At 45.1% G+C, this 10,108-nt stretch overlaps 1 long non-coding RNA gene across 1 annotated transcript; it reads left to right on the top strand.

The window, feature by feature from the left end:
* Positions 1 to 7,027: 7,027 nt before the first annotated feature.
* Positions 7,028 to 10,099, top strand: LOC123098298 (uncharacterized). The gene is made up of 4 exons (XR_006447709.1): positions 7,028 to 7,331; positions 7,419 to 7,547; positions 9,879 to 9,986; positions 10,077 to 10,099. It is a non-coding gene; the product is annotated as an uncharacterized lncRNA (long non-coding RNA).
* The last annotated feature ends 9 nt before the right edge of the window (positions 10,100 to 10,108 follow it).

Below are 10,108 nucleotides of genomic sequence, written 5' to 3'. Positions count from 1 at the left end.
TTGACGTTTGCTTTACCTAAAACAAGTATGAAATTATTTTGCAGAATAAAACTACGAGTACTTTGCGAGAATAAAAATATGAATAAATTGCAAGGTAATAAAATTAGATAGCTTTTGTCAACAAGAAAGTCATTTGTCCCTAGGCAATCAATAACTAGACCAGTAATCATTCTTGCAATTTTATATGAGGGAGAGGCATGAGCTAACATACTTTCTCTACTTGGATCATATGCACTTATGATTGGAACTCTAGCAAGCATCCGCAAGTACTAAAGATCATTAAGGTCGTGAAACCCAACCATAGCATTAAGTATCAAGTCCTCTTTACTCCCATATGCAACAACCCACTTATCCGTCTTTAGGCTGCTGTCACCCCCGCAACCGACAATAAGCGAATCATAAACATATTGCAACACCCTACATCGAGGACCCCTCACGTTTGCGTGAGACGGAGGGCACCGTAGGATAGCACCATAAATAAAAATACACTCATACCAACCAATATCACGATTAGCCCACAGGACAAAACGAATCTACTCAAACATCATAGGATAACCATAAATCATTGGGAAATAATATATGGAGTTGAGCACCATGTTTAAGTAGAGATTACAGCAGGGAGAAGGGCGTTACACCACTGCATAGAGGGGGAGAGAGTTGGTGTTGACAGCGGCAAAGTTGTTGGTGTAGATCGCCGTCATGGTCCTTGCCCCGGCGGCACTCCGGCGCCACCGGGAGAGAGGGGGAGAGAGACCCTCTCCTTCTTCTTCTACCTTGGCCTCTCCCTATATGGGAGGAGAGTTCCCCCTCTGGTCCATGGCCTCCATGGCGGCGGAGGGGCGGGAGCCCCTCCGAGATTGGATCTCCCTCTCTATTCTCTTCTATTTTGCGTTGCTGTTTTCTGGTCAAAAACCATTTCTTATATTCCCGGAGATCCATAACTCCTATTGCATTGAGATTTTAACACGATTTTTTCCGGATATAAGCTTCCCTGCGCCCGAAGTAGAGCCCCAACCAACGTACGAGGTGAGCACAACCCACCACCGTGCGCCTGGCCCCTAGGGCGCGCCCTGGTGTCTTTGTGGGGGCTGTGGGGCCCCGTTTGCGTTGATTCCAAGTCCCAAAAATCACATATATTCCAAAATAATTCTCCGTAAAATTTTATTGCATTTGGACTTCATTTGATATGGATATTCTGCGAAACAAAAAACATGCAAAAAATAGGAACTGGCACTGGGCACTAGATCAATAGGTTAGTCCAATAAATCATATAAATTGTTGCAAAAAATATGTGAAAGTTGTATAATATTGACATGAAACAATCAATAATTATAGATACGACGGAGACGTATGAGAGCATAGCCATACTATATGATTTTGTAGGGATAACTTTCTTTGGCCACGTTATCTTCAGAAGACATGATTGCTTTATTAGTATGCTTGAAGTATTATTGTTTTTATGTCAATATTAAACTTTTCTTTGAATCTTATGGATCAGAATATTCATGCCACAATAAAGAAAATTATATGGATAAATATGTTAGGTAGCATTCCACATCAAAAATTCTATTTTTATCATTTACCTACTCGAGGACGAGCAGGAATTAAGCTTGGGAATGCTTGATAAGTCTCCAACGTATCTATAATTCTGTTTTGGATGTTTTATATTACCTAGAGCCCAGTGACAATTTCTGTTTTTTCCTTGTTTTTGAGTTTTACATAAAAGGAATACCAAACGGAGTCCAAACGGAAAAAAACTTTCGTGATGATTTTTCTTGGACCAGAAGACACACGTAGGACTTGGAGAGGAAGGCAGAAGAGTCCCGAGGGCTCCACAAGCCCTCAGGGCGCGCCCCTGACTTGTGGGCCCCACGGGAGTCCACCAACCCTAATCTTTGGCCTATAAATTCAGAAATATTCCCAAACCACCAGAAGCGTCCACCAAAATACTTTTCTGCCACCGTAACCTTCTGTTCTCGTGAGATCCCATCTTGGGGCCTTTTCCGACATCCTGCCGGGGGGGATTTAATCACATAAGGCTTCTACATCAACTTTGTTGCCCTTCCGATGAAGCATGAGTAGTTTACCACAGACCTACGGGTCCATAGCTAGTAGCCAGATGGCTTCTTCTCTCTCTTTGATCCTCAATACCATGTTCTCCTCGTTGTTCTTGGAGATCTATCCGATGTAATATTCTTTGGCGATGTGTTTGTCGAGATCCGATGAATTGTGGATTTATGACCAGTTTATCTATGAATATTATTTGAATCTTCTCCGAATTCTTTTATGCATGATTTGGTATCTTTGTATTTCTCTTCGAATTATCGGTTTGGTTTAGCCAACTAGATTGGTTCTTCCTACAATGGGAGAGGTGCTTAGTTTTGGGTTCAAGCTTACGGTGTCCTCACCCAGTGACAAAGTAGGGGTAGCGAGGCACGTATTGTATTGTTGCCATCAAGGGTAAAAAGATGGGGTTTTCATCATATTGCTTGAGTTTATCCCTCTACATCATGTCATCTTACTTAAGGCGTTACTCAATTCAATGAACTTAATACTCTAGATGCATGTTGGATAACAGTCGATGTAGTAGTAGATGCATAATCATTTTGGTCTACTTGACACAGACGTGATGTCTATATTCATAATCATTACCTTGGATATTGTCATAACTTTTCGCTTTTCTATCAATTGCTCGAGAGTAATTTGTTCACCCACCGTATTATTTGCCTTCAAGAGAGAAGCCCCTAGCAAAACCTATGGCCTCTGCCTCGACCCTTGACCCCTCGGCGACCGGCAATCCTCAACCCTCGTTCCTGACCCTCGACCCTAGTTTTTGCGACCGGCGATCCTCGACCCGGTTCCGTCGGCACCGACGCACCCCTAACCTATATAGATGTCATTCAGGGTTTCGTCGACGTCTTTTTCTTCTTCTTCTTCTTCATCATCCTCCGACGGCGGCGAGGGGTGGTGTGGCTTTGCGGAGGAGTTTTTGGTGGTTGCGATGGGTGCCTCTGGAGTCGCCCTAGCGATCTGGGAGGCAGATCCATGGGTGCAGTTTTGATTCAGTTTCACTGCAAACATGATTAATAACTTTAGTGCAAAAGTCTGACAAAGATAATCAGAACAAGCCTCCGCTCTCATAGCCCTTTTCAACAAATTGTCCATACTTGGACACTACAACCTTATTGGACTCAAACACCAAATTATAGCCATCTCAACACAAATGAGAGCCGCTGACAAGATGTTTATTTATAGAAGGGACATGCTGCACATTCTTCAGCCGCACGATCTTTCCCGAAGTAAACTTCATATCGATCGTACCTACACAATGAACATAAGCATGAGACTTGTTCACCATCAACACATGTGTAGTTCTTGTGACCTGATCAGAAGAGAAACATGTTGATGTCAGAACACACATGTATATTGCCACCGGTGTCAATCCACCAATTAGGAGAATGATATACTGAAAGAATGGTAGAAAATTTACCATACCCGACATATTTCATCTCAACATCACCAATAATAACATCACCAATAACATGCGTCATTTTGACGCATGGTCATTGAAGGATGAAGCCCAATGATTCTCACTACCGCATAGAAGGCATTTTCCTTTTTATTTTAGGTCTCCTTCTTCTTCTTGAAGTTGGCAGGTTGTTGGACTTTGTTCTTGCCATCAAACTTTCCTTTGCCTGCATAGTTATTTTTGTTGGGTTTTTCGGGTTGGAAAATTTTCTTCTATACCAAATTGGCACTAGAATTCCCCTCATGGTAAATAAGCACGCGTGTCTTTTTCCCTCGCCTTCTCTTACACATCAAGAGTGCCAATAAGATTGACAACAGTAAACTCTTGCCTCTTGTGCTTCATAGAGGTAGAAAATTCCTCCACGAAGGTGGAAGCTTGGCAATGATTCCTCTGGCAATGAATTGTCTGGTAACACACAATTAACATGCTCAAGTTCCTTAGTGAGCGACTGAATCTCATGAGCCTGCTCAACAACAGAGCGATCATTAGTCATCTTGTAGTCATGATACTGTTCCATGTCACTTCCCGCGTCCACGACGCCAAACTTGGTCTCGAGCACATCCCATTTATCCTTACCGACCATGATGGTCATGAATGGATCAAAAATCTTGTCACCAAGAACACTCAGAACAACACCTCTAAAGAGGGTGTTTGTAGGCTGGAAAGCTTGCTCCTGCTCAACAATCAGCTCTCCCTCTGGCTTTCCTTAAGAGGCGTGAAAACAATTCATGGTGGTAAGACAAAGAACTGCCCTCGCATGCCACCTCTTATAGTTCACACCCTCAAACGATGCAGACTTGAGAGTTGCAGCAAAAGCAATAGGAGAAAATTGCCTACACATTTTAGGTTTTTGGATTTTTGAAAAATTAGGCATTTTCCATTAAATTTAATCCAGAAAAACAATAGGTGAAACATGATCAACATGATAGAGAGAATAATTGCGACATGCAACTGATTGTTGATATTAGTCATGCAATTGAGATCATAAGCAACAAGCAACATATCCATGTTGATCACTAGTAGCAGTAAACCAAACACTAGCCTAACTAAGAGGATAATATGACATACAGAACAACAACAAAAGATGCATACGCGCCATTCGTCATGTCGGTGAAGATGTTGTCGGCGTCGGGGAAGAAATCGTCGTCAAGGATGTCGTCATTCGTAGCCACGATGAAGAGAGATCCAACAGTCTTGCGGAAGAACTCCCTAAAACCTCATTGCCCCTCCCCGTATCGGATCACGAGAGCGCGGGTTTCGGAGGCCTGCTGTCTCACTCCCCAGTGCCTGCCAGGAAGCGAGATGGGAAAGAGATAGGTTTCAACTCACGGGTATATCCGCTAGTTCTAAAAGAAGGTAATTCCGTTGGATTGGAGCGACGTTGTTCAGGAAGCTACGAATATGATACGGCAGGCTTTCTTAGTCGTAGGCAAGTGCACAGACGAACGAACATGAGATGACGTTAGAAATTTTTTGTGACGGACGAAACAGACAAAAATTACCGACTCAAGTACAACAAGAATGAAGATGCATTCAAGATTACTGATATTATACTTTATTTTTAGACATATATTAGGAAATAGCCGTGTTTTTGCTCTCTATGCAATGCTAAACTATATCGATTTTTGAATATGTTGCATGTCACGCTTACTAGTAATCTCTAAAAAAAAGTTGACTTTTTTTTGAGCAAGAAAAGTATCCTTTATTGAATGTTCAAACACATAGGGATACAGATGATATCGGGCAGAGTAGTAAGCCACACATGGCGCCCGGGAGGAAGAGAAGCAGCTGCCTAGCTAAGGCATGAGCTTCCCCATTATGTTTTCTATTCTCGTGCACAAACTGTAAATCTTGGATCTGAACGCATCCTGTGCTTGATCTCCTCCAAGATAGCAAAGTATCGACATGAGGCACCAGTATGGATATAGGTGATCACCTCGAGGCAGTCCGATGCAACACACACGGATTGAGCATGGAGGTCCGCGGCAAGAGCAAGGGCCTCGTTGCACGCCTGAGCTTCGAGTGTAGTTGGGTCAAGCAAACCCTCGAAAATAACCGCGGAAGCCCCAAGAAACATGCCATTCTTATCCCTGCAGATCACCGCCGAAGCCCCTCGGTCTCCAACCTTGGAAAGGCCACCGTCAACATTAATCTTCACGTCATGCTTCGCCGGCGGGAGCCAGGTCGTCCGAACTGGTCGGTCGCGCTGCACTGATTCCTCCCGGGGCGTTACATGCACGTCCCTGGGCGTTGCATGCAGGTCCTTGGATTTTGCATTTCGGTCCCTGGGTCCCTCTTTCCCGTCGGGGATCGCCTCCAGCTCAGACAAAAACTTCTCAATGAACATATGCATACTGAGCGGACTTTGGAACTGCTCATCGTGGATAGCTCGACGCCGTGCCCACCAAATTGCCCACATCGTCACGAGGACGCGCGCAAGCTCCATCGAGGGAAGAGTATCAACGAGCCACAGCATCCACAACTTTGCGTCGTCCGTCCGGTTCGAGACAATGGTTTCCGTGAGGTCCTCATCAGCTAGTGCCCACACGCACCTAGCCATCTTGCAATCAAAAAGCGAGTGACGCCACGTGTCCACCGCCACCTTGCATAGGGTACACTCCGGTGTTTCAGCCATGTTCCTTGTCTTGCGAACTTCTCCCGTGGGATGGAAGATTTAGCCAATCTCCATGCAAAAATTCTAACTTTGGAAGGGACCGGAGCTCCCCACAGCTTTGTCCAAGATCGGCGATCAGACTCGAAACGCGAGTGGCCATCATTGTGCTCTAGCCAGTCCGTCCGCTGTTGCTTTGTGGCGGCCAAGAGTCTATATGCAGACCGTACTGTGAAAACACCCCTTCTCTCATAATGCCAAGACCAGAAATCATCACGGACTCTTGAGCTTAACGGGATGTTAAGGATTGCTTCAACATCCATGGGGTAGAGGTGCTGATCAAGAACATCTCGGTCCCATGTCATATTAACTGGATCAATAAGGTCTGACACCTTGTGGGGAGGAGTCAAAGACTTTGGGCACACCGACCAAAGCTTAAAATCATGTGGAATTCAATTGTCATTCCATATGTTTGTGTCCTCTCCCGAACCAATCCGTTTCACAAGTCCAAGCTTTAAAGTGTCTCTGCCTTCAATTATGGAGCGCCAAACTTGTGAAGGATGTTTGCCCACTTCTGCGTCAAGAATGGTGGAAGAAGGGTAGTAAACAGCCTTTAGGATCCGCGCACTCAAAGAGGTGGGTTCCTGTAGGAGGCGCCAGGCCTGCCTGGCCAGTAAAGCCAGGTTAAAGAGCTCGATATCGCGGAAACCCATTCCTCCCATAAAAAAGTTGACTTTTGTAATGCTCTGCTGGGAGCGAACCACCACCTCCCGGTTATGGGCCGCGGCCCATGGGGCGCCATAACCGCCTCCATCCAAGTCGAGACGGTATACCCATGGGGCACAGCCCGGCCCGATCCCTCCATAAGCAGGGCCTCTCGTGCGAGACAAGGCCTGCCGCAAGAAATGAAGGGGGAGACCGACGCGAAGAGGAAAAGAGAAAAAAATCTCAATTGATCGCCTCCGCCGCTACACATCCACGCCGTCGAGAAGCACTTCGGCACCGCCGCGGCCGGTAGCGAAGACTTCGGCGGCCTCTTCTCCGCCGACACCGACGACCAGATCGCCCTCGAATTCCCAACCTGTCCGCCCTAGAACCGGCGCCGCCGCGGCCGGCAGCGACGACTTCGGCGGCCTCTTCTCCGCCGACACCGCCGACCAGCTCGCCCTCGAGTTCCCCACCTGCAACCACGTGCGTGAGCCTTCCCCTCCCTCAATCCCCTTTTCTCTCCGCCGGCCTCTGATCCGTTTGCGCCCCGTTTTCGTTTCCCGGTGGCAGTTCGATGGGTTCCAGAAGGCGACCATGGAGATGGTGAGCAACAAGAAGGGGACGAACACGCTCTCCTTCATCTTCGACAAGGCGTCATCGTCGCCGCCGAGTCCCGGGCCAGCATGGGCGGGTACACATGTGAGTCCCCTGTCCCTTGGCCTCGCATTCGTGCTAGGGTTTGGTGCTGCGGGGATTCGATTTGCTGGCGTGGACGCGTGATTTAGGGTCGGGATGTTTATAGATGTCCTAGCGAAATCTGGCTCCTTTGTCCGTTGATTATCTCTGGGAGGACAATTTGGTGGTCAGGGGTGTGTTTCTTTACTCTTGCGTACCAGGGCTGTACATTTTCATATCTAGTAATTCAGGGCAGTGATTCATACATCTATGAAATCTCAAACCAACTTGATTTGGGTGTGAAGAACTTCTGCTTAGGTTCTAGTGTACAACAGAGAAAAACATATCGCAACCTCACAATAGCTGAGCCACCAATTGCAGTGCCATAACCTCACACCAGTTGTGGTGACCGTGCTTGGATGTGGCGGTTCATTTGGATTACGCGGTGAATACAAAGATACTTATTGAGTTTGGATGCTAATTATCTGTAGGAACTGAGAAGGGAGGTAATCTGTAGTGGGATTGTTAATGATAGAGAGTTGTGAATTGATGTGATACTGATATCACACACACAAAAAAGATAGTTTTGCTAATACTTACTATTGAATTCAAGTCTGCTTATCTGTAGGTCCAACATTTGTGCATATTGATTTGTGTCTTTGTGGTTTGGAGTAAGCCAATAGAAAGCTGCTGTTATTGTATAAAATGTCTATTTTTCCACAAGTGCTGATCCTTCTGTAAAATTGCCCTTGCATGTTTGTTAGTCGTTGTAGAAGGCTTTTGCTTGATGCATGTTTGTGGTTTGTAGAAGGCTTTTGTAGAAGGCTTCTGTAAAATTCCCGCGTTGCTATCTGAACTGTGTGCTACCACAAGTGAAATCCACCTCGAATTACCTATTTTTGGATCGCATTGATGCACAATGGTTGTAGACACAATCCAGTCTTCTACTGGCGAAATATCGAAACAATGTTAGTATCTCTGTTAATGTTAAATACACATAAGCAAAATATCTATCAAAACTTCAATGCCAACATGCCTGCAACATTCTTGAATTTGCATTACTAAGTACTCCCTCCATCCCAAAATAAGTGTCACTAACTTTGTACTAAATCAGCGGCACTTACTTTGGGACGAAGGGAGTATATACAGAACTGAAGTTTAACCAAGAACATTACATCATTGCATTTCTTTACAGAATTAGCCCACAGTTGTGATTACAATGCTAATTTTTAGTGTTAGATTCATCCGTATCTAGATAAATTTAAGACAAACTTTTTGGGATGGACATAATAGAACTGAAGGTGCCGACACTAAATTTCTCCCAAGATTTCTGAAGAAAGCAAAAATAAGAAAATATTTGCCCTAAGATTTCTCCAAGAAATGCATACCAGGAGCAAAATTAATATATTGATGTAGATGACATTAATCTTCATGTAAGGTGGATCAACTTCCATACAGGAGGGTCCAGGTACATGCTCATAAAGTTGGTTGATGTTGCCGTGGCTAATCTAGCCTTATTTCTTGCCGCTAGTTTCTATGAACAAGAAACCAACAAAACTAAAGTTTACTTTAATATAAAGTTTTAGCCGCAGCTAGAAAAGAGCCGCCAAGCTCTTGTACATTTAGTCGATGGACTTTAAAGAAAAATCATGGATAAATGAAGAAGCTAGATCTGGCCATATAGTGCAAGAAACAATTAGTGAGCGAGACAAATGCTTAGTGATGAGAAAAGAATACTTTAACACCTGGAAGCCTTAACAAATCTACTCTTACACCCTTTCGGCGGCCGTGGACCATGAGAACTCCAAGAACCTCTCTTGAACCCATGGCTCACGTACAACTGGAGTAGCTGCTGCACTCGGAGACCTGCTGCGGTGCCACTATTCGATGCCGCTAGGAAGCAGGTATAGATGAAGGTCGTACATGACAGAAGATGGTGAGCTACATCTTGCATGTACAAATGAGGGCGACCTAGGCTTGTGTTCGACAAATGTTATGCGAGGCGGCGACGACTGAACGCGATAGTAACCCTAGCTGGTCGCGCTCACTCTTCATGAGAGAGGAAGAATAAATCAGACTGGGTCGAGCGAGTCGATGAGGCAGGGAAGAGAGCGGGCGGGTCCACTCGCCGGCGATAATTTGGTTGAGAGCGGAGGAAGCGACACACGAACATGCGAATCGATATACCACGACCTACCAGCACAACCACACTCCCCTTTGATAGTAAAAGACAGTTAGCATAACAATAGTTTCTTCCTTTAGAGATTTGATGGAACTATGAGTGGCCCTTTGACATATTTTAGTGTCGTTAAGCTGTACTTAGGTCTATGCTTAACAATTCTGCTCTTTTTCTAGGGTTCGGTCTTGGTACTATGTTGATAAGCGAGGGTGCAAGGCTCAAGGGAAGCCGGTTCTCTTACTCTCTGTATGCTTATTATATGCTCATGGTATCTTGGATGAGGGGTATGTTCTTTTATACCTCTATATGTTGCTTTGCTCACTGTTCATATTATCTTGAAGTTGCATCCCTTATGTTTGTGTTTTACATTTCAGTTACAAATTCAACGTGTCAGTTGCAGTTGAGG

This window comes from Triticum aestivum, chromosome 4D (genome assembly GCF_018294505.1).
Source record: "Triticum aestivum cultivar Chinese Spring chromosome 4D, IWGSC CS RefSeq v2.1, whole genome shotgun sequence".
In the NCBI taxonomy this organism is placed as follows: Eukaryota; Viridiplantae; Streptophyta; class Magnoliopsida; order Poales; family Poaceae; genus Triticum; species Triticum aestivum.
Note: the sequence above shows the minus strand (reverse complement) of the source record. Positions and strands in the feature narration are given on the sequence as shown.